The following is a 23,722-nucleotide window of genomic DNA, read 5'->3' as shown; positions in this document are numbered from 1 at the left end:
AATATGTCAGGAAAATATTCTGGTTTGCAAGCAAGATTAAAGGAGAAGTGCGAACTTGTTACCTTTGTACCTTGTGCAGCACATTCTCTTAACTAAGTAATCCTTCATGTGGCTGATTGTGTGCAGGAGGCAACAAGAGTCTTTCAAGTGGTTAACCAAATATACAACTTTTTTCTGCTTCTACCCATCGCTGGAATAAATTTAATGAATGTTTTGGTTCAAATAGAGTTCTTAGAAGCGTTTCTGAAACAAGATAGTGTGCACAATTTGATGCAGTTAACGCGCTCCATCATGGATATAAGCAAATTACTGAAGAAGAAGCCTTGCCATCTAGCTCTAGACACGAACAGCGAAGCGCTAAGTCTGTCTAAGAAAATGTCAAAACTGAAGTTCCTCATTTAAACAGAAATTTGGAGCACAATATTAGAAAGAATTCATGAAACCAGAAAGAGCCTTCGAAAAGGAATGGTTGACGTTGCTGCAAATCTCCTTTGTTCACTATGTTCTTTCATAAATGATATAGGGGAGAAATTTCATAAATTTGAAGCGGGTGCAAACATTCAGAATCCGGATGCTAATTATAAAGACTTAAGAGGGTATTCTGGTCTAGAGACATGAATTTTAGGTAATTTTTGAAGTGCTGCAGAAAAAAGCAAGCAACAATTTTACCATCAATTTGTTTATACATTATTTATTCTCATTAGAAGCATACAAAAAAAAAATAAAAAAGTAAAAAAAATAAAAATTCCGTTAGTTATCAGCTGATGGAGTGATGCGTCTCAAAAATTTGGTGCGTGACCATACCCACGATTTTAACTCTCCTAGAAATCTGAAATCAAAAACTAAAAAAGATTATTAATCTACAATAATTTCGCAATGTCTGGAACTACGGAAAAGTAACAAACATTTTTTTTTTATAAAATGGCGACTGTCTAAAGAAAAATACAAAAAATTTACCATTTTTTGAACATTCTTCGATTTGTTAAAAATAGGAAAAATGAAAATTTGGAGATGGCCGTAGTTCCGGACATAGACAAGTCCCTAAAGAAGACTCTATTAAAATTTCAAGTAAATCGGTTCGGCAGAACCTGAGAAATCGTGGGTATCAGATTCAAAAAGACAGTTCTGAGAAAAACGCGTTTAAAGTACCCCATTATGTCTTTTGTTCTATTAGTTGCAGCCCAACCGATTTGGATGGCTGCTCAGCAAAATACTTATTTCTCCGAAAATAATTTGAATTTGTGAAAATCCTCTCGTAGACATATTCTTAAATAGTTAAACTATGAAAATATGAAAAGAAAAAAAAATCGATTTTTTTAATTTCTAGACCAGAATACCCCCTTAATGCAACGAAAAATAGTGCGAAGTTCGCGTGCCAATTATTTTGATGGTCCTGCACCATCTGTCAGAAAAGTGTGCCTTTAATGATATTTTATTGTATACTTAAACGTACATATACAGTCCCTGGCCATATTATTAGACTTACTGCAGATTTTTTATAATTATAAGATTATAATATTTTTAACATTCGAGAATGGATGGATGGTTACATTTGTATGAAAGATGGGGCTCCATGCCACACAGATCGATCCATTAAAACTTATTTGATTATCCCTCTGTTGGACTGGCCGCAAAAAAAAATCTAAAGTGCGTCTAATAATATAGCCAGGGACTGTATATCTTAAATAAAACCAAATCAAAACATATATAAAAAATAAACTTACATAAAATTTAAATTGAAAAATATAAGAACATTAGAAATCAATAAAAAAAAAACAATATAAATTATCAAAATTTCCATAAATATCTGTTTTATATCTTTTTCAGTTCTTTCTAAGTAGTAAAAATATAAAAAAAAATACAAATTCCCTTTAAAATGATTTTTTCAACCTAAATAATTAAAAAAAAAGAGTATATTATGCTTATTTTTTTTTTGGCCCCAAATCCTATCGGGTCCAGGGCCTCCAAAAGTCTAAAGACGCCCCTGTCTGGATTTCACCGCAGTGAAAGGCTTGACTCCGATAAACTCAAGATCGTCACTGGCACTAACCATCGCGCCACGAGTACTAATTTAAATGTATAAAGATACATTTTTAGGATAGTTCTTTTAATGTGGTGTTCCAAACCCATCACTTCTTAGTAGTTTGTGATACACATAGATTGTATATAGGGAATAAACATCCCACCAACAGAGACATTTTTTGTTATTTTACTCTTTAGGCTACATTTACTTTTTGAATAACTTTATTTTAGCACGATTTACGGTACGTACCCCTGCAATTATTGCTTACCATACCTTTTTGTGTTCATCTGATTCGGTTGGTTTCACAATTGAAACTCTAACTTCATAACTACATAATGTAGTGCAAAGTTTCAAACGTAAAAGAAAGCCTAGCTTTTAACCTACTTATGTGCTACAAATAATTGGTTTACTAACAAAACAAAAATATTGTTTAAAATACCCTGAAGTTCACTTAGGTAAAACGCTGACATTAAGATTTTACATCTAGGAGACAATTAATAAAGTAAACTTAAATGCTAAAATTCTGTATCCCTTTATAGAAAGCTTTCTATTGACAACAAACCCATTAATTGTAAAGTAATATTCCAGAACATTACAAATAAAATTAAAGAAAACATGTTTTAATGACTTTCTTTTACCCTGTTTATTAATTCATAAGCTAATTATCTAACTATTTAAATTGCTTAGTTATTATTATTTATTGTTTTTAATTTTTATTATAAAATTCATTATTTACTGGTATTTAAATATTTAGCACTTTTATTGTTAAGTAAAAGCTAATAATAATTGAGATTTAGAATTTTTTTACCCCGTAATAAAAATAATAATAATAAGAATGATATATTTTTCAATTTTCAAATTGTCTTGCAATAGAGAACTCTTAGTACGGAAGGTATTAAGAAAACTTGGTAGTAAGTTGTTTTTGCATTCATGTCAGATACCTGTTTCGAAATCAGTCTTTATGAACAAAAATTGTATTTATGAACATAATAGATATTATAATAAACACACAAGCTCAAAATAAAAGAAACAATCTCCGGTTCATTCTTTTTAACACATAAAAAGGAATTTGTGAAGAGTAGGGAAATAGAAAATAGATTCTTAAACATTTAATGCTTAAATACAAACAATTTTTTAAAAATATAATGTTGGGAAATAATGATAAAAAATAAACTTGCAACTAATTATGTTGCTTCCTCGTGGAAAAAATAATAGAAACAAAATAAGAGTGGTACTCTTTTTGTAGCTAGAAAGTATCTTAAAGGTAACAGTATTTCAAATTCATTTTGTAGGGGTACTCTTATTATTCATAACTGCCTCCACTGTTCGCCCCATAGAATTCACCAATTCGGCACATATCTCTACAGGTATCAGTCCCTTTGAATTTTCGACCACAACTCGTCTTTCACTTTTGTTTTACAATCTCCGATCCTTCGCTTTAGGATGCCCCATAAGTGTTCAATTGGGTTTAGGCCGGGGTATTGTGATGGCCATTCTATAACATTGTTTTTGTTTTGTTGTAAGTATTTGTTAGCCAATTTTGAGGGTGCTTCGGGTCATTATCCTGCATGAACTCCCATTTGATTGGCACCTTCTCTTCATTTAATGTTAGCATAACTGAATTTAAGATGTGGACATAATCCACATCGTACATCTTATCCTTGATCCTAAATATTGGACCTACAGCATATGCTTAAAAGTATCCTCAAATCATTATATTTCCACCACCGTGCTTCACTGTCTTCTTTGTGTATTTTGAGTTAAACTTCTTGTCTTTCTACCTTCTGACATACATTTTTCCATGGGAAGTAAGCAAATTGATCTTTGTTTCATCCGACTACAAAACCTTATTCCAATAAGAACGGTTATTTGCAATGGAAGGTCTTTCTATAATGTTTTGCTTGGTTATAAAATGTCACTTTTCGTGGACTTCTGCTAGGAAGACTCGCTTCTATAAGTTGGTTCCTTATTCTTCTTGCCTTCACTGAAGCGTTTAATTAGGTTTTGAGTTCTCTAAAAGAAAGGAATGGATTCTTCTTATATATTGTTACCAATATTGTATCAAAACGCAAAGAAGTTTATATTTTTCTTATTCTTGTTTCTTCTTTAGGAGTGAATGTAAACTTTAACAAGTAAAGGTGTTTGCTTCGAGTTCAATCAAAGGGATTATAATGTAATCCACTACCCATATTTATTAAAATTATTGATGTCTTTTAAAAATTTTGTTTAGTATCGCATATACTAAAACATCCGACAAACTCAAGACGCCTATTTGCCTACAAAAAATGGAAGACGAAATTATCATTGGGCTCGAACTTTTTACCGTGAAGTGAAAAAAAAGTTGTGTCCACAAAACAATATTTCCAATTTGAGATCATTATAAGGTACGATTCAAATATAGAATGACTTAGGACAGAACACTTAATTAAAAATAAAATGATGATTGATGACACTTTGTTTCTATTATTTTTTCCAAAACTGTAACTATTATTCCGACATACATAAGTATTCTGTATAGTATTATTTAAACTACGAATAAATCAAATATAATATTTATATTTTTTTAAATTGTGGGTATATTATGTAGGTATCCTGAAGAATATGTACCTTTCTAGATATTTTGGTAGGTCAAATCCATCAACAACTTGAATATTTGTTGAAGAAGATAAAAATTATCCAATAAATTGCTTAAAAATATCGTTCATATTGAGCAGAACCGCTAAATCACAAAAAATCGCAGACACTTTGAATACATTCAATTTATCTGATTATAATAACAGATTTAAATATATTCTGATATTTTTTTAGTAAGAGATATTAGAAAGGGAAAATTGAAAATTAATCACACACGGTTCACGTTGTCACAACTTTTGAACAAACTTCTCAATTGATTTTATTCCCACATATATTTTTTTAAATATTTATTTTTCAAAATAACATGTTTGGGGTTAAACTTATAATTCTTTAAGTGGGTTAATACTCTTTATCTTTTAAACACCAGTCACCACGTTTGTACGGACATACAACCAACTCTTATGACTACCGAACGCGAACTGGAGACCCTGTCCGAGAACCCTCTATCAGCAGTGATGTTCTATTGTAGCCTATAGGTAGCGTTTCGGTAAAATTGGGTAGACAAGTAGGAATAGGAAACCATGTTTCCTTGCTCTTTGCAGTTAATTAAGCAATGACGATGACGGAGATTCAGAGCCAAAGGCAGAAGAGAAGATACTCATACATTTCACCACCGAGATACTTATACGAACATAGAGTTGAAGAGAATATCGTTGGTGAAATTTCTGTGAGCTAAAATAAATACCTTTGTTGGAATATTATATTGTGTTTTGCTTAAAGCTATGAAGTATGCACACATATACACAAATATTGAATTTTTCATTCATTCTGTTCAGGCACAACGAAAAAGAAACAGTTTTGTATTTCTTCTCTTTTTCGATTGAGTTTCTCTTAGCAGATCTCTGATGCCCATTGAGCCTGCCCTAACAATTTTGTCCTGTTAATTCTTCATGATCCTACCGCAATTTTATTGGATTGCATTGTCGCAAATCGCAATATATCTTTTGGATGTGTTGTGTGTGTAGTGTATGCTTGTGTTGATTTATTGTTCTCTAACTCTTAATCTCACGCTCACGCAGTTAAGTGCGCACGCAATATTATGTGGAAAGAACATAGTGCGGCTTTTTCTCTTTAAAACCTTTTTAAACGGAAATAATCACATTATCTTACACCTACATTGCAATAAATAACGCAATGTTGTCGTTGTATAGGAAAATCATAGTGAGAATTTTTCTCTTTAAATCCTTTTAAACGGAAATTATCTCTGCAACTTACATTACAATACAACTCAACAATGGGCAGATTTGTTATTTAAATATTTTGAGTTTTTAGTCGATGTAAATTTTTTTAACTCCTTAAATTTTTACTCTGCAAAGATGAGTGTGAGTTTATTAAAAACGCTCCGATTTGTGAGTTAAAGAACGTTTGAGTTTTTACGATATTAAATAATTGTGAGTCGAGTACAAAAATGTACATTCATGGAAATACTCTTTTGAGATAAAGGTATTTTTTTAAGCCAAGGGCATTTTTAAAATGGGCCCATATTGACCCTGCAGTCGTCGCGCACTAAAATATTACACAAGTCTTCATGCGGATTACATTTTTGTTGGCTTTTAAATGTAAATTATGTTATATTAAGTTACCTAAGTTAACAAACTGTTTTAACTATTTAACTGTAAGTACTAAAAGAGACAAACAATCCCCACCACTAGTTTTTGGGAATACTCAATTTTGTATGAGTGGAATACAATAGTAATCCGCGCTACGACTGCATGGTTAAAAAGTTGTTTAAGTGGAAAATTAAATTGAACAGGGTTTCGATTAGATAGCAAGTTTTCAAAAAAAATAAAATTAATGATAATAAAATAATTTAATAATGCTAGTACAATCAAAAAAGTGTCTGAATATAAATTTTTTTTGTTTTTGTTTTGTTTATAGGGTAGAGTTGCCAGTAGCCGGCCCCTTAACCGAATTTTCCTACAAAACTTATCATTAAGCCTTAAATTGTTAACATTTTTTTTTTTTTTTTATTAAATAGTTTGTTAGGTATTTCTCCAGAGATGTAAAAATATAAAACAATAATGTTTTACCGCAAAATAATATTATTTATTGTTTTTATGAAAAAACTCATATTTTCCAATATTCGGCCTCTTGGATCCTGATTTCGGCCACCTTGATTCCTATACTCGGCCCTTCAATAAAAAGGGATATTACTTACAAATTCAACAGTTTTATGTTCATCTCTTGCAACAAAAACAATATTTTTCATTATTATTTATATTATAAATGAAATTTAAAAAATCACAAAAAATTCATTTTTGGAAACAAAACCTTAGTTTTCAAAAACAGAACAATAGTAAATTCCTAATTTGCTAAACATAAAAAAAAACAAAACTACTTTTAAACATAAAATAATAAATATTTTTACTTTTTAAAACATTAACACAGCTTAAAGTTAAATAAAAAAAGTTGTACCTAATAAATTAATAAAAATAATAAATATAATTAGAATAGGAACTTCATTCATTAAAAAACACAGCTCAAAGTTGAATAAAAATAAAGTTATACCTAATAAATTAATAAAAATATAAATAGAATAGGAACTTCATTTATTTTTCAGCATCTACAAAAGGCATTGCTGATAAAGGGTTATGAAACCACGAATCGCAGTTGTTACAGCCGAGGTTTTTCATCCCCTCTTCCTCAACGTCTGTTAGGACATCTTCATCGCAGACTGGGCATTGCGGGACATTTTTTTCGAGTGTTTTTTGTTTTTTTTTTCTGCCCTTTTCGTTTGGCGATCAAGCTTCCGCTTCTCAATTTCTGCGGATTTTTGCAGCTTCAAGTGTTGCTTATTTTTTTGGAAAATTTTCCAAGCCACAGATGATATCGACATCGGTGGTTTGTCGCTGTTTTGAATCTTTCTTTCTGCTTTAGGGATAGGCTTTCTTTCTGAAGTTGATTCTTTTAGGAAGCAAAAACAATAAAACTCATATCTAAACTTAAAAATATTTAAGAATCTTACCAACTTCTCCCATAATTTCATTACTATCCTCTTCAATTAATGGGTTTAAATTCGGTTGTTCTAGAATTATACAAGTAGTTTATTATGTTACAAGATCAAAGATACATTCAAATGAAAAATATAAGCTACCTGTGAAACTAAGCCGACTTGGCGAGCTACTGTCAACACTTCTAGACACCTGATGCTCAATTTCACAAGATGGTAATGTAATTTCAAGCTTATCTGGGTCCGAAGGAACTTTTAATAATTCGCCGCTAACATTAACTTCGTAAGTGCCTTCAATATCAATAACATTATCTAGGCTGACCGTATTCACAGAACATAATATCATATTCTCCCTCCTTTGGCTTTGTTGAGCTTGTTTTATTATATTTAAAATAATGTCGTGGTCACTATTATTCACTTTCAATTCATCTTTTACCGAGGTTACTACTCTGATTGCTTGCAAATAACTTTCATCGTAAATGGTTTCTAAAATATCGACGCCATTGTCAGCCTGGCTAATCATCTTCAAAGTGTTTTGGACGCATTTGGAGTAGTCCACAGCGTCAGGATTAAATGGGTAGAGCCCGCATTTTTTGAACGCGTTTTGTATTATTGTAGTCCTGTCCTTGCACTGCAGGAACCTGCCCAAAACTTCACAAAAGTTTTCCTTTTTAATACAATGCCCATGATAGTTCCTGCTGAATTCGTACCAAAATGTTTCGATAATCCGATTTTAGGCCTTTAAACGCACCCACATCGGCTGGTTGCATTATGTGTGCAGTATTTGGAGGGAGAGCATATAAAATAATTTTGTTTGAACTGCAAAAATCGCTGAATTCCATGGACATATGTGATTTATGCCCATCGACAAGAAATAAAACTGTTAGTTTAATTTTTTGTTCTATCAACCAAGGGTATAGCCCCTCCTTAACATATTGGAGGAATGTTTCGTTTCGCATCCAACCACTTTCAGTTTTCACAAAAACCCAATCTGTTTGGGCGGCTTCGATTGTTTTCAACCATGCAGGTGACCTTTTACAGGGAAATATTACCATGGGAGGAAGCGTCTTTCCACATGCAGAAAAAGTAAAGTTTTTCATTTGCTGTTTTGACTTGGTAGACGTTTCCCGTTTTCCCGTTTTTGGAGCCAGACTAAAACCAGTCTCATCGCTATTCAAAATTCGTTTTGGGTCTTGAAGTATATCTTCCGCGTTTTCACTTTTTAAATAAACTTCAAGCTCTCGAAACCACTTTTGGATACCCTGCTCAGTTATTGCAGCCCGAGATTTTGATATTGATTCAGGGCTACGAATACTCAAAGAAGGATGGCGCTTTATGAATGTGTAGTACCATTTCTTTCCTGGCTTGTTTTCTTTAAACGGAGTTTTCCGACCATCATCGTTTAAAATTGTTTATACTCTGCTAAGAAGATCTTCCGATCTTTGCGGAAAACCACACTTAGCCAGAGTGATAAGCCAGTTCACAAGTTTGGTCTCTTCTTCGAATGACAGAACAGTAGTTGGACCTTTCTTGCCGGGCTTATCTAATGGTTATGTTAGGTTGGAGTGGCTGTCCAGATGTAATTGACACACGCAGACCTCAAGGGTCCATTGTGATACCACTAATGACCACTTGTGACTTCTACAGAAGTCATTTGTGTAGACCCCTAGCCTCAGAGCATGTCTTCCTATGAGGCAGTGTCCCGTTATTACTCCAATTGTAGAGCTTATACTTAGTCTGCTCAGTGATATCAAGCTCTTTGACCGTTTTAAGTCAATACTTGGCCATATTTGCTTGGTTGCTAGGCAGGTGGTACTTTGTGACCATCTAGCATTTGTTGTTTCTAAAACATATTGCTTGATAAGATATTTGCATGTAGCAAGTGGTGTTCCTATGTTATGTTTTTGTCTAACATAAGGCAGAAGTGTTCCGTTTTTGGCGAGCTCATCGGCTTTGCAATTTCCCGGAATGTCTCTGTGGCCCGGCACCCAAATGAGGTGAATGTTAAACTGTTCCGTCATCTCATTCAGAGATGATCGACAATCGTGGACTGTTTGAGAGTTTGTGGAGACAGACACGAGAGATTTAAGAGTGGCTCCGCTGTCTGAGAAGATTCGTATATCCTTACAAGATATAACGTTTTCTTTGAGCCAGGATAGTGCTTCTTTAATCGCCATTACTTCTGCCTGGAATACACTACATTGATTGGGAAGTCTAAAGGATAGACTGAGATTCAGCTGTTCTGAAAAGATACCACTTCTAACTCCGTGATCGGTCTTTGAACCCAGGAGGATCTTGAAGGGATGGACACATGGAATCTTTTACCAAATACCATTTTTGGGGTGGTATAGTCTAATCGATCTGCGATAGATCTGAAATTGTCTAGAATAGTAGTGAGAGGTTGCTCTAAGCCTTACACATGAGTTGGCAGCCACCTTTTTAGAGAAGATGTCAAGTGGTGTCAGGTTTAAAAGCACATCCAGTGCTGCGGTTGGTGTTGTGCGAAGTGCTACTGTGATGCACATACCTGCTGACCGCTGGACTTTGATGAGCTTATTTAGATTTACCATCTTGTCCAGTGCGGTCCACCATACGACAGCTCCAAAAATGAGTATCGGGCTGATTACCGAAGTGTATAGCCAGTAGGTTATTTTTGCGGAGAAGCCCCATTTTGATCCTATGGCCTTTTTACAAGTAAAAAGCGCTACAGTAGCCTTTTTGACTCTTTCATCAATATTTGCCTTCCAATTTAGTTTTTTGTCTAAAATGAGGCCCAAATATTTAGCTTGATCGGAAAATCTTGGGTGGGCTAATCTGAGGAATTTTATATCTTTTCGAAAAGAGTATTAATTCTGTTTTGTGTGGGTTGACGTCCAATCCACATTGCTTAGCCTTTTTAGTAAGCATGTTTAGGGCATTTTTTAGGAGTTACGAGAGAACTTGGGGGTGCTTCCCAGATACGGATATCGCAACGTCGTCAGCATAGGCAATCACCTTAAAACCCTCTGCTTCCAATGCTGTAAGTAGGTCGTTTACTACCATGTTCCATAAAAGAGGCGAAAGGACTCCACCTTGGGGAGTGCCTCGATTCACCGATCTGGTGGTAGTAAAACTTCTCATGTTAGAAATTATTGTCCTGCTTTTAAGCATGAGACTTATAAGATCTATGAGTGACTTCTCTTAGGGGAATTTTATTTACTCTAATCTCGAATAAAGCTTCGGTTAAATCTCTTTCCGTGTAAGAGGCTGTATGATTTTCTTTTCTTGAAGATTTCATTTTTCTTTATTTCTTTCTTGAGTACCGAAATATGTTTAAAATATTTTAATACTTTAGTTGCAGAACTCGAAAACAATCAATGAGATTGGAAAATTTCAAATACCAAAATGTTGGACACACATTTTCCAAGTGCAGATATCCATTTTTTACTTGCGACATATTATAGGAACTATGGCAAGTTTTGCATTCGTGCAAAATTTTGAACTCGAGATTTTAATCAAACATGATATTAGGATGGGAGAGAAGTCGAAAGAAGTGGGTGCCGCGATTCCGTCCGGTCGGTTTTGTCTGTCTGTCCACGTTCCTACAGCCTAAACCATTGCGTCGATTGAGTTCAAACTTGGAAGTTAAGGTTTTGAGCAGATTCGCGTTAGGCGTTTTTTAAATTTTGTTTAAGATCAAAACTAACAGCGGCCTCCATACAATTTTTTTGGTCAAAAAACGGAAATTTAAATTTTCTCAAAAACAAACCGATAGATTTTTAATTTCCTTTAAAATTTTATTTTTAACGTAGCTTCTTTTAATAAGAAAAACATATTTTTGTATTGCTCAGGAATGGTACCGCTCATAGAACCGTTATTTTGTTTTTTAATTTTCTCAGCAACTTATGAACTGATTTAAATAATTTTTTTTCTGAATGAGCTCTTATATTGTTTTAACAATATTTGATTATCAAAAGTGCAATTTTTTATTGTTTGGATTTTTAAACTGCATACCAAAAATATTTTTAGAACAAAATTGAAAATTTTTATATATACAAAATTAATTTAAAAAAAAAATTGAAAAATCAAGGGTTTTTTAGTTTTTATAATTTTATAAATGGCATTTAAATTTTTGAAGACAAACTTATTTTTCAGGTGAAATTTGAATTTCAATATATATATATATATGTATATATGTATATATATATATATATATATTTTTCAGTTTATTGTTTATTTATAAAAAAAACGTAAATTATTTTTTTTTTAAATATAATTGTTTTGTATCTTACTTACTTAAGGATTGCGCTACAGTCCTGTGTGAACTAGGGCCTCACCCAACAATCTTCTCCATCTGGCTCGGTCCCTAGCTAGATGTCTCCAGTTTCGCGCTCCAAGTTGGGTGAGGTCACCTTCCACTTGTGCGCGCCACCTGATCCGCGGTCTTCCTCTGCTACGCTGTCCTGTGGGTGTGGATTCGAAGACTTTCCGGACCGGAGCATTGGTTTCTATACGCTCTACATGACCCAGCTATCTTAGTCGTTGGACTTTTACCCTTCTGGCTAAGTCTACGCCGCTGTACAGCCCGTACAGCTCATCGTTCCATCTTCCCTTCCACTCCCCTTCCATGCATACGGGACCGTAGATCACACGAAAAACTTTTCTCTCGAACCGACCCAAGGTGCTTTAATCCGCTTCTGCACCGCAGGACGGGGATGGTAAAGGTCTTATATAGCAACACTTTGGTCCCTCGAGAGAAGACTTTACCTCTCAATTGCTTTCTTAGTCCAAAGAAACTGTGAATTCCCCATGGTCATCCTGCACAAACGGACGAGTTTGGCAGGGATACCAATACTAGACATGGCTCTATACAGCTCGTCCGTTTAGATGCTGTTATATGCGGCCTTGAAATCGATTAAAAGATGGTGGGTGTCAATTTGGAGTTCTTGGGTTTTTTTCCAGGATCTGCCATAATGTGAATATTTCATCGACTCTGGACTTTCCTGGTCTAAAACCACACTGATAAGGACCTATCAGATTGTTGACGATGGGCCTTAGACATTCACATATTACGGCAGAGAAAATTTTATAGGCGATGTTAAGTAGACTGATTGCTCTAAAGTTGGTTCAGTTTAGAGGGCCTCCTTTTTTGAGGATCGGGCAAACAATACTGAGGTTCCATTCATCGGGTATGCTTTCTTCCGATCATATCTTACAGATAAGTTAGTGCATGCTCCTAACCAACTTATCTCCAGCTGCTTTAAAGAGCTCGGCTCTCAAGCCATCCGCTCCTTTATTAGACAATCTTTACTTCGTCGTCCCCGTTATACAGTCTGCAGAAGTGGTCCTTCCATTTCTTCAGCATTGACTGCGGTTCCACTATGATTTTTCCACTTTCGTCTTTACACCCTTCGGTTCTAGGTTTATGTACCTGTGAATTTCGTTTCACCTGATGATAAAACCTTCGAACTTCATTCCTGCTTTTGTTTTTGTATCACGTTACAATATATTATACAAAATTTAATTCAAGTCTCTAGCGTTTTTGGTTCATGAGATATTTAGGGTTAACCAAAATGTTCACCTTTTTTTTAACTGCTATGGTATGCTTTCTTGAGAGCCCTTTCTGCATCTTTCAGCCTTATTGTCGTACGGACGTACGAACGTACATACGTACACACGCACACTCAGACATCTTTTTAAAAATCTTTTGTTTCAACTCTAGGGAGCTTGAAACGTCGAGAAATGTCAAACTTTTCAATTTGATAAATCGGACCCATTAAAATAACTTCCTATGGGAAGTTAAAAAGGGAACTGTATCGAGCACATCTTATTCTAGTGCCGATGTTCTCAAAAAAAGAAAAATTTTATTAGATATTTTAAAAACTAAATTCTACTTACACGAAATTAACTTTACTATATGGTTTATTCTTGTATGAAAACAGCTTTCGATATTTGAATTATTTACCATATTTTAAACTTTTGAATAAAGGGAAAGTGTCAAAAAATATGTTGAGGTTTTTTTTGGTAGGAGATTTCATTGAAAGTGTTGAAGTAACTTTAGATCAAAAATTGTGAAGTAAGAAATTAATAAATGAGTTTCTCGTATAAAAAACGATATTACAAAAAAAAAAAACAATTATTAATTATTGTCACATAATAGGAAAGCGGTATTAACATTTACTGTTTTGTACGTTTTTTTTGTTATTTTAACGTAAAAGACAAAATTGAGATCATGCAAGTATTTAACATTTTATTAACGACATCGCATTAAGTTTTTTGAATTCAGGAGGGCGCTTTGTTTAACTGATAACGGTGTTACAAATTGACTTAATAAACATTGCTCTACACATTTGAAACTACATATGGGTGATTATACAAAAGTTGGATACCTTGATATCATCAACCAATATATACCTCCAAATATTAAAATGAAGCCATAGGTAGATCTTCTTTTGAGAGCATCGCCAGCATACATATTCAAGACAAATTGTTAGTTTTTTTAAAAACTATACCTATTTGCTTCGTGCCGCTTATACACTTCAGGATCCTTTTGACTGCATTCACATGCATTTCAGTAAGTGCATCTAAATAGCGCGATACAACTCCCCCTGCAAACGCAATATCCGGCCGGTTGGCCACCGCTAAATACATGAGACAACCGACTACTTCTCTATATGGAAACGTTATATCATTTTGAGATGGATTGCTTTCACATCCAAGACTTTCAGCTGGTGTTCTTCCAGTACCTGAGTGATATTTTCATTTCCACACCTGAAAGCCGTAAAGGCTTTTCATTGCCATTTAAAAATGTTGTCTTAACGTCGAATTAAATAAGAGATAACTCTTAGCGAGCTGCAATCGCTAAAACTGTTCGAATTGAAACAAATTTTGGACTGAAAGTTACGCGTCCAGATTTTTGATCTTAAATACCCGCTTGTTATCGATGTCCCAAGTGCTGTTTTTAAGAAGACTTTTCATTTTGTCTGCATTGGTGCGGTGACGCGCATCCTCACAATACACTGTTTTTTTGTAACTTTCTGTTTCACCTTGCACAAGAAAAGTATGTTTTTCTGCAAAATTAAGCATACCTGAACTCTTCCAGACCTTTGTGTTACGAAGTTTATTTATATTATGAAACGTCATCCAAAGCAGCATCCAAATCAAATGATTCAAAAACCTCATCTTCTTAGCTTACTTCTTGAGAATCCAGTTCAAATGAACTATCCGAATCTTCTCGCAAATCGGATCTATACGAACTGTTAGTTCACCACCGCTATTACTAGCCTCATCGTGCAAACGATTAACGTTATCATCATGAATGTAATCGTCATGCGTTTCATCTTGTCTCGTATCATGCATATTATGTATTATGCTTATAATAATGCATATCATCATATAAAGCTTTTTCTGAGTCTTCATTTAACCCTTTGTATTTGAGGTTAGTTTCTACAGACGTTGGAGACTCCTTAAATGTTACGTTTCTAACAATTTGAATCGATTTAGCTGACTTATTATTGTAAGATCATTTACATACATATCTCATCTCTCTTACTTTTCTCTTTTGTAAGCTATATACAAAATGTTATTGTAAACCTAATCAATTCTATTTAATGCAATAAAATCTCACTTTAATTTTGTACTCCAAAGTGAACGGTCGTTCTTATTTTAACAGTTATCTATTTTGCAGTTTCAAAAGTATACGACTGGAAGTCGAAATCTGTCAAACTAAGTTGTTAAACCAATTTTTGTTCAGTTGAAAGTCTGATATTTATAAAAACGGTGTTTCTGCCACATATAAATAGATCTTCAAGAAGACATTATGGTTTACATAATCGTTAAAGTACGCAAACAATTGGCAACATTTTTAAGAAATTTGAAGGGACTTGATGGGTTACAAATGTTGTAAGACCTGTGTATCATCGGTTCGCTCCTACCACTGAAAATATCGCCGATTTGCAAAAGTAGTCTTCATTCCTAAAGCAGGGAAATCCTCACACGTTAACACTAAAGATCTACGACCAATCAGCCTATCATCCTTCCTTCTTAAAACCTTGGAAAGATTGATTGATATTTCCATCAGACATAATTTAAAACCATTTCTCATTTGAACAGCTCAACATGCTTACTCTAAGGGAAAATCAGTAGAATCAGCACTTCACTCGCTGGTACGTACTATTGAGCATTCCCTCGAATACAAAGAATATAACTTAGTAGAGTTCCTAGATATTGAAGGACCATTCAACAACGTCAGTTACCAGGCGATCACAATAGCAATGGAAAAGCTGAAATTAGAGAAGTCACTCATAGATCTTATAAGTCTCATGCTCAAAAGCAGGACAATAATTTCTAACATGAGAAGTTTTACTACCACCAGATCGGTGAATCGAGGCACTCCCCAAGGTGGAGTCCTTTCGCCTCTTTTATGGAACATGGTAGTAAACGACCTACTTACAGCATTGGAAGCAGAGGATTTCAAGGAAATTGCCTATGCTGACGACGTTGCGATATCCGTATCTGGGAAGCACCCCCAAGTTCTCTCGGAACTCCTACGAAATGCCCTAAACAGGCTAACTAAATGGGCTAAGCAATGTGGATTGGACGTCAACCCACACAAAACAGAATTAATACACTTTTCGAGAAGATATAAAATTCCTCAGATTAGCCCACCCAAGATAAGAGGAATACCATTAAGCTTTTCCGATCAAGCTAAATATTTGGGCCTCATTTTAGACAAAAAACTAAATTGGAAGGCAAATATTGATGAAAGAGTCAAAAAGTCTACTGTAGCGACAATATGATTAATCTAAATAAGCTCATCAAAGTTCAGCGGTCACCAGGTATGTGCATCACAGAATTTTTATAGAAACTCCTGTAATAGAATTGAAAAAGTTCAAAGAAACTTTACTCGATATTTAATCTTTAAACTACATTGGCGAATTGATATGCCAACCTACAAAACAAGGTGCTCACTATTCGATATTAAAACTCTGGAAAGTCGGCGTACTTGCTTCTCTGTTATATTCATCAGAGATATTTTAACGTATCACATAAAATGTCCTAATTTATTAAATCTTATAAAACTTCGTGTTCCTCAGAGGAATGTTCGTGAATCTAACTTTTTATATGAATATTTTCATCGCACAAATTATGGACTTAATGAGCCAATTTCTCGTTGCATCAGGGAAACTAATGATGTATGTAATAAAATAGATATTTTTAAAAGTTGTTCAAGAGATACCTTCAAAACATATGTTTTAAATGAATTAACTATTCAATCAGCTGAACTTTAATATTTTTGTTAATTGTTATTATATTATTGTTGAGTTTTTGTTTTTCTCATTCATATAAATATTATCTATATTATTAATAAATTAAAAAAATTATGTAAATCCTAGTCTGTAAGAGTTAGCTCTCTGCTTGATGATAAATAAATAAATTAAACTCTGAAAATCACAGGAGCACTTCGCTCAACACTAACCGCAGCACTAGAAGTGCTTTTAAACCTAACACCACTTGACATCTTCTCCAAAAAGGTGGCCGCCAACTCATGTGTAAGGCTTAGAGCCACCTCTCAATGGACCAGTAACAATACTGGACATACAATATCCCAGATCGCTTAGACTATACCACCCCAAAAATGGTATTTGGTAAAAGATTCCATGTGTCCATCCCTTCAAGATCCTCCTGGGAAGAAGAGAGACCCCTGGAAGACGATGCGGTACACTTCTATACTGACGGTTCAAAGACCGATCACGGAGTTAGAAGTGGTATCTATTCTGAACAACTGAATCTCAGTCTATCCTATAGACTCCCAATCAATGTAGTGTATTCCAGGCCAAAGTAATGGCGATTAAGTAAGCACTTTCCTGGCTCAAAGAAAAAGTTATATCTTGTAAGGGTATACGAATCTTCTCAGACAGCCAGGCCGCTCTTAAATCTCTCGCGTCTGTCTCTACAAACTCTCAAACAGTCCACGATTGTCGATCATCTCTGAATGAGATGACGGAACAGTTTAACATTCACCTCATTTGGGTGTCGGGCCACAGAGACATTGCGGGAGATTGTAAAGCTGATGAGCTCGCCAAAAACGGAACACTTCTGCCTCATGTTAGACAAAAACATGAGATAGGAACACCACTTGCTACATGCAAATATCTTCTCAAGCAATATAAAAACAACAAATGCTAGATGGTCACAAAGTACCACCTGCCTAGCAACCAAGCAAATATGGCCAAGTACTGACTTAAAACGGTCAAAAGGCTTAATATCACTGAGCAGACAAAGTATAAGCTCTACAATTGGAGTAATAACGGGACACTGCCTCATAGGAAGACATGCTCTGAGGCTAGGGGTATACACAAATGACTTCTGTAGAAGCTGCATGGACGAGGAGGAAGAGGAAACAGTCCAACACCTTCTATGTACATGTCCAACACTCTCCATTAGAAGGAATTACTTTTTCGGTAATCCCTTCTTCGATAACACCAGTGAACTGGCAACGATTGACAAAAAACGTCTCTCTAACTTTATTAAAAGTACAAAATGGTTTGTTTAAATTCATTACTCTCCCATGAGTAACCTCATTAGTGGTATCACAATGGACCCTTGAGGTCTACGTGCGTCAATGACATCTGGACAGCCACTCCAACCTAACCTATGTGTTTTATTTATGTTTACTTTTGAAACCACAAAATGAATAACCCCGTTTAATAATGGCATTTATCTAAAGCGTTTTTCAATAAGGGTGAGTAGATGTTGTCAATGACAATCGTGGCGTTTGTTGTGTGGCACGTAGCGCCGGCCGTCCTGCTGGAACCACATGTCGTCTAGGTCCATATATGGTTCAAGAAAAGAAATAAGTTATCATCGTTATATAGCGTTCGCTGTTGGCGGTGACGCCCGCACTTAATTCGTTTTCAAAAAAGTAAGGACCAATTACATCTCCGGCTCAAAATTCACACCAAACACTAACTTTCTGAGGATATATTGTCTCCTATTTAACCTTGCGTGTTTTAGTGTTCTGATGTACACTTCCACGGACTGCGACGATGTTCTCGGCCGATCTTGCGTTCCTTGAATACGCCTGTTGGCTGATTGTTTACTGAACCGGCCACCAAACATTGAAGAGTCGACTGTGAAGGGCCACCACGTCTACCGTAAAATAGGCGCAATGCGCGCAAAGTTGTTTTTAAACAATTTTCTTCTAATGCAGCTTTCCAGGTAAAACAGTGTACGTAACGCTTATTTAGAACATCCCTTGCAGTACAATAGTCTATTGAAACATCATGTTTAAATTCTAATCATAAGATTCAAAATTTAAAATGTTTCCTCACCTCCTTTCGTTTCTATAGTCGCTTATAGTGGGATATAACTTTATGGCGCTTGCATTTAAATTAAAATTTCAAAATTTCAGAAATGTTTAACTCTTGAGATAACAACTGCTTCACTTGCAATGCATGATGGCAGTGCGAGAGCAATCAGCAGCTGCCATCATGGGGAAACTTATATTCCAATTTCTTCATCGTTGTGAGCTTCTGCGGTTGAAGTCCTATCTCGTCTGGTGACTTTTTTGTTTACATGGTAACGGGCGTAAATGGATGATGCGGTTGTCAATGCGGAGGTGGTTACCATACAGCAGTCAGGTGAGTAGATGAATGTGGATGTTTCTGCAGTTCTCTGAAACTTAATTTTTGGAAAAGTTATTAAAAAGGTTTTTTGCTGATACAATCTGAGTAAAACTTTCTTTTGCCATCCAATTTAAGACCTTATAGGTACTACGGAGTGCCTATCTTTTTTTTTGCAATTTTGACTCATATGTATATTCTTTTTGCATGAAAAATTGAATCACTTTTGTTTGGTAGAGTTGCTTTTGGTGCTGTATGTTGATTGCGCTGTTATTGAAGTTTTGGCATAGATATGTATCTTTTCAGCGATGATGGATGAATTAAAATGAATAAATTTCAAAGGGAAAACTTTTAACAAAGTGAAATCGCTAGCGAATGGTTACGGTTTTTCATGTAATGCATTGAAAAGCGCAGGATACAAATGTAAGCATACAACATACTAATGCTATAATGTAATGAGTTGTTGAAAGTGAAAAAAAAATCGGGTCCTCATTTTTGATTTATATCCTTCTTTATGTATATTCACACACAGCATGATATTATTGATTTTTGAAATATTAGAAGGATGATGGAATTGAAATACATGAGCATCTGTGAACCGAATACGCAGGAAGCTAACTTTTCTATTTTGAGATATTACTTTATTTTGTGGTCAATCTTATCTTGTCTTTAAGTGACATGATGCTTCTTCATACAGATGGCATCTTCATACATGGTGGTCAAATCAATTTCAGACAGAATATGGCCAAATACAAATATTTCAACACTTGCGGGACGTGTTCCGCTTCGCTTTATGCTATTGGCTTGTAGCTTTCGATTTTATATTCTCTTTAAAAATTAATATCACAGAACGTTTTTATGGAACGATGTAATGGAGAGTTTAACAATATGTAGATACATAATATAAAGCATATTTTATCTTAATGCCAGGGTTATAACACATATACCTCAATCCATAGACTTACTTACGACATGATGCTTTTAGAGAAAGAAGTTTGAAGTGAAACGTTAACTTGAAGTCATAAACAGTTTAGGTACTTTTAATTAATTGTTTTGTATTTGATGTTTCGCGGGTACTGCCTCTTTCGAGGCATTGACAAATCCTTCAAGAGTAATTCTTGTCATGAAAAAGTGTTTTCTCAAACTAGCCATTCGGATTCGGCCTTAAATTGTAGGTCCCTTCCTGACAACAGTACTCGCACACAGGATTGGTTGAGAGTTGTAAGTCACTAGGCCCTGGTTCACAACGGACTGTTGCGCCACCCCATTTGATTTGATTTTGATTTGATGTACAATGTCAGCTAAAACTAAAGCTACTTAATGCGTTTTTTTTGTGGTGTATACATTATTTTATAACCTTAGTATATTCAAAGTAACAGCAATGTCAATACTATTTATTAATAGCTATACAATAAAATAAAAACATATTTTGGTACTATGATGTTTTTGTCCCACCAAAACTTACACAAGCCTCAATAATTAAAAGCGAAATCTATTCAATAACCCTTATTTTTTTAGTATTTGCTTAAACTACTAAAAACACAATTATAAGTAGAAGATATATTTCATTGTTTGTGCACTTCGGTCCAATTGTAAAATATATTTAAGGTCCCAGAATTGTTATTAGCTATATTTGATGCGTCTGTTAATTTGTTTCTCCTTAAATGATTTTAGCTGTTCCAAATATATGTAATCTTCTACATGCTCATTTTTTTCTTCGGCCGACGTAATATCGTCTATTGTGAGATCTATCATGACTTTAGTTTTCGATTTGAAAGTCCATATGTCAACATGTCTTAAATGTGTGTAGTTTTTGTAGAAACAAGAACTATATCGTCTGCAAATCCTAAATTGTTAAGAACTTGTCCACACATTCTTATTACAATTTTCCATGTAGATGCTCAATGAACTGATGACATTAAGAAACCATACCAATATTTAAAATGTAATTGCGACACATAGTAACTATATGGCAAGTATTGCATTCATAAAAAAATTAGAACTCCAGATTTTAATCAAACATGACATTACGATGGTAGAGAAATGAAAAAGTGGGTCCCCCGCTTCAGTCCGTCTGTATGTCTGCAATCGTCAATGCAGCCCAAAACCATTGGGCTATATTTTTGTATTGCTCCAGAAGTTACCAACGAACCGTTATTTGTTTTAAGTTTTCTCAAGAGCTTATTTCAATAATTTTTTTCTGCACAAGCTCTTATATATAAGAAAACTCAAGTTAGTTCCTTTGTCGACCGATGCTGGTTTATTGCAATTGAACTTACAGCTAGACAGTTAGTTTCTTAGAAGGTAAAAACATAAGATTAAGAAACATGTTATACATATAATGTCGCATTGTAAGATCGATAACGTGCGTTTTTAATTTCTTGTCGATTTCTTTAATATTTTACGTAAACGAGATTGCATTAGTATAGACATAAGAGATGACTAATGGGAGTACTTTTTAAATGAATGATGAATGTCTTAAGATCCTTACATTATATTGTCTCAATAATATTTGATGATCAGAAATGTTATTTTTGTTTTGGATTTTTTTAAAATTATTAATTAATATCCAAAAATACCGGAAAGATTTTAAAACAGACTCTTTGGATACATGAGCAAGTTCGTGCTACCGAGTAGTGTATTTTATTTTATTTGGATACATTCTCCTTTTGTATTATATTTATCAATGTAATTTATTACAAAAGTGTGTTGGTAAGTTTAATTAAAAGTTTAAATTCAAGGTATTTCACAATGCCTGCCTTTCTTTTTGTTTCAGATCGTGTGTGTTTTTTATGTTCTATATTTTGTGTACAATGACTTTGAATCTTTGGTCTTATAAAACTTTGAGTTCGTACTGAATAGGTCAAACAGGGGGAATACTCAAAAACGCAAAGTATGCTGATTCAATGAAACACAAATGATGTGTTTCTAAAGGAAAATAGCTTTAACTAATATATACATTTTTTTAATAAAAAAATTATGTATTTTATATTATAAAAATTAAAATGTCTTTGTTTGCGGGATTGGGAAAAGTTGCGCTAAGCATAAACATTTTTCGATTCAGTTCCACTAAATATAAACAAAGAACCTAGATTTGTAGAAATAAATGTGGTCTAAAATAACGTCCAAATGTTTGTAGACATTAACATAGTTAATAGAATAAACCAGAAATATTCAGCTTTGAAAAAAGAAACGGATTTTTAACTTCTTCATTGGGCTTGGTTTTGGTTCGAAGATAAAAGATATATGTACCTACATAGATACATATATATTCTATTTTAATATTACTTTTATTTCAAATATTTATGGAAACAACAATTAAATTAAACTTAGGGAAGAGCTCTACAGAGCAATGTCTAGTTTTGGCATCCCTGTCAAACTTATCCGTTTGTGCAGAATGGCGATGGCAATGCACACTGCTCTATCAAGGTCGGAAAAGTCCTTCGATGCTTTTTATGTATTGTCATGCGACTTCTTCAATATCGTTCTGGAAAGAATTGTGCAAAACTCAACCGTCAACACTAGAGGCACAATCTCGAAAACGCAGATGATATTGACATAATTGGAAGATCAAAGCATGATGTCAGTGGAGCGTTTTTGAGCATTGCCACGGAAGCGAAAAAGATGGATTTAGTGGTCAATTTATTCATTGGCAGACAAATTTGGCAAAAACTACAAGGTACAAGGCGAACTGAACTTAGAGAATGTTGTGAGCATGGCTTAAATATAGCACAAAAAGGACAGTTACTTTACAATTATACTTTATGTACAAAAACGTTAACATTTATTTTCAGATATGGATGCTTTTATTGAAAATGAAAGTGCTGAACACTACAGCCCATTACGGTTGAGGCATTTACACGGTCACCATCGTTTAACGTTGTGTTATACAGAACTAAAAGAACTTTTTCCTGAGATAAGAGAATGCAAACAAACAAACTACTCAGCTTTAAAATATTAGACTTGACTTGAACAAAAAAATACAAGGAGCTACGAGCCTGCTTGGGATACAAAGCTATGTATGTATATTAGCAAACAAGTTGAAATGGAACATTTGTGTAATTATTAAAGGACTTTGTGTATTCTTGTTTGTTTTATGAGCCTTGTTTTGTTTTCCCATTTCTCATTTTGTATTACATGTTATAAGTCTTCACATGACTTATTTCGTTTAAGAACTCTCAATGTATGCATCACAATTCAGTTGTAATAAATACAATTTAATAGTCTACTCGAAAGACGAAGCTTTTTGAAATAAGATAATATGAAGGAATTAAAACCAATCTTTCTCCTAGCTTCAGCTGTACATACATAAATTGTATTTTCTTTGAAGTAAAGACTTTTCATGAAAAATATTTTCTCACAAATCTTGCCGTTCGGATTCAGCAATAAACCTCCATCCCTGAAATGACTAGCGCATAGAAATTGGTGGGATTTCTAGGCCCTACTTCTTTATGAACTGTTGCGCCACCTAATTTATTTTATTTTTTTAATACAAACAATAAATTTCTTAAT

General features: G+C 34.2%; 1 protein-coding gene across 4 annotated transcripts in view; it reads right to left on the bottom strand.

Annotated features, from left to right (window-relative positions):
* The window catches only part of LOC129954106 (hemicentin-2), a 125,576-nt gene extending 120,447 nt beyond the window's left edge, over positions 1-5,129 (bottom strand). For 2 of the 4 annotated variants that reach the window (XM_056067785.1, XM_056067787.1), the window contains exon 1: positions 4,631-5,129. The gene's annotated coding sequence lies outside the window, so the exon portion shown is untranslated. The remainder of the gene's footprint in view (positions 1-4,630) is intronic. The other 2 variants (XM_056067788.1, XM_056067789.1) reach the window with 1 other exon arrangement.
* Between the last annotated feature and the right edge of the window lie 18,593 nt (positions 5,130-23,722).

The sequence above is a fragment of the Eupeodes corollae genome, chromosome 1 (assembly GCF_945859685.1).
Source record: "Eupeodes corollae chromosome 1, idEupCoro1.1, whole genome shotgun sequence".
In the NCBI taxonomy this organism is placed as follows: domain Eukaryota; kingdom Metazoa; phylum Arthropoda; class Insecta; order Diptera; family Syrphidae; genus Eupeodes; species Eupeodes corollae.
Note: the sequence above shows the minus strand (reverse complement) of the source record. Positions and strands in the feature narration are given on the sequence as shown.